Below are 2,187 nucleotides of genomic sequence, written 5' to 3' on the forward strand. Positions count from 1 at the left end.
AGAGAGAGAGAGAGAGAGAAAGAGAGAGAGAGAGAGAGAGAGAGAGAGAGAGAGAGAGAGAGAGAGAGGAGAGAGAGAGACAGAAAGGTTGAAGGGAGATGGGACCAAGGTTATCAGTCAATATCTTATCTTATCTTATCTGATTCAGCTGTAAGACATAAGCTAGAAGCCTGTCAGCTGATGACACATATGACCTTCTGATCAATCCCAAGATCCTGTTATTGGCCTTGGCTGAATTTCAACATCTTTCTTGAACAATATCGCAAGCAACGACTTTGTTGTATAACTAAAAACTAGATCACGGTTTTATCACCTATCACATTGAAATTCACCATCGACCTAATTGATCTAAAATTTTACCAAATGTTAGTGTTGTATAACGATAATATTAATAGTAATACTAATAGTTTTAAAATACGTCTGAAATATGAATTGCAGTGAAAATTATTGATATGATAATCGCAATGTGCTGCTGTATGACTAGACCGAATAATTCTGTCCCATATAACTTTTTTTATATTTTGGTCAGGGTTATTGGGACAGAACGGGGTGCACTGAAATTTTGTGAGATCGCATGCAAAATGCATGCGCTGCTAATGCGGCCCGTACGCCGCTATTGGCGCAAAAAAAAACTTCCGTTCCCTTCTACATGGCTTTACCTTGCTATTGATATGTGTATACATTCACTTCAATCGTTATTCACTTCTTAAAAGATTGTTTTTCAGAAACCCTGCTTCATTTCACTTTAGTAAATTACATTCGCCATTTACAAACAATCAGACCAATCAGAGCGAGTCTTACAATTTAGCCTGGCTCTCGCTTGTATCTGTGGCGCTGCAGGAGGGCTGATAGACTCGCTCTGATTTGTCTAATTGTTTGTAAATGACGAATGTAATTTACTAAAGTGAAATGAAGCAGGGTTTCTGAAAAACAATCTTTTAAGAAGTGAATAACGATTGAAGTAAATGTATACACATATCAGTAGCAAGGTAAAGCCATGTAGAAGGAAACGGTAGGTTTTTTTTCGCGCCAATTGAAGCACATTGCAATTGAAGCAATTGTACGTGGGCTATAGTAGTTAGTACTGCTACTACTAGTACTAGAGCTACGTACGCGCAGGAACGCGTAGGTAACACTAACAGTAACACTAACACTAACGCTCAAGGGGTCGTTGTCGTATCAGGTACTACAGATATGTACCCGAGGTACATATAACTCGCTGCCGCAGTTTCCACAACTCACCGTTTTCAATCAGTTACAACTCCGGTGTTCCTGCATGTGATGCCATTTTCCAACTATCATTGGAATCGCGGAAGACTGCTAAACAAGCTACACCTGCCATTTTTGACAATCGGCCCGCCAGAATGCGCTCAAATCACAGAAATTCCTCAAATATACATGCGAAATGATCTTTTGGATGCTACTAGGCAAGAAGGCGGCTATGCCCAACTGCTTGCGGCTGCGCTGATTGGCTACAGCAAGTTTAACGTGCAGACAGGCTGCGCAACTACGTTTGTTGACATCGCGGGTGAGTCATGTTAGACGGACCCTCTCTCTCGCTGTACGCTTGTCGATCTGTATTGCCTAGCGAGATGCGGGTTCGTCTATTACTGGGCGAAGTGGCGGTGCATGTGAACTTGCTGCAGCCAATCAGTGCAGCCGCCAGCGATTGGGCGCAGCTGCCTTCTTGCCTAGTAGCATCCGAAAGATCATTTCGCATGTATATTTGAGGAATTTCTGTGATTTGATCGCATTCTGGCGAGCCGATTGTCAAAAATGGCAGGTGTAACTTGTTCAGCAGTCTTCCCGCGTTTAGTTGGAAAGTGGCGTCACCTGCAGGAACACCGAAGTTGTAACTGATCGAAAACGGTGAGTTGTGGAAACTGCGGCGGCGAGTTAGGCACCATGTTGTTATGTAACATGTGTTTTGCACGTGTTACATGAATTAGTCAGTGGAGCTAGACTAGTAGTTGTTTTAGTCATAGTCTAGCTAGACAGAGCGTCGCGCATCTTGTGCGGCTAGATTGATGTTATAGAGAGAATAGTAAACGTGTTTTAGGTCGGCCATTTCTAGGGTCATTGTGAAATGGGGGGTAGGACGCGGTTTGGGAGAACGGGTACATGTGCGCAGGCTTTCATTTTTAAATGCCGTTGGGGAGTTTTCCCAAACGGGGCGCGCGCGCCCCG

General features: G+C 43.4%; 1 protein-coding gene across 1 annotated transcript in view; it reads right to left on the minus strand.

Moving 5' to 3' along the window:
• LOC106814841 (ankyrin repeat and MYND domain-containing protein 2-like) overlaps positions 1-2,187 on the minus strand; it is a 6,378-nt gene that overhangs the window by 2,233 nt on the left and 1,958 nt on the right. The gene's annotated exons all lie outside the window — the stretch shown is intronic.

Source organism: Priapulus caudatus, unplaced genomic scaffold (assembly GCF_000485595.1).
Source record: "Priapulus caudatus unplaced genomic scaffold, Priapulus_caudatus-5.0.1 Scaffold989, whole genome shotgun sequence".
Lineage (NCBI taxonomy): Eukaryota > Metazoa > Priapulida > Priapulimorpha > Priapulimorphida > Priapulidae > Priapulus > Priapulus caudatus.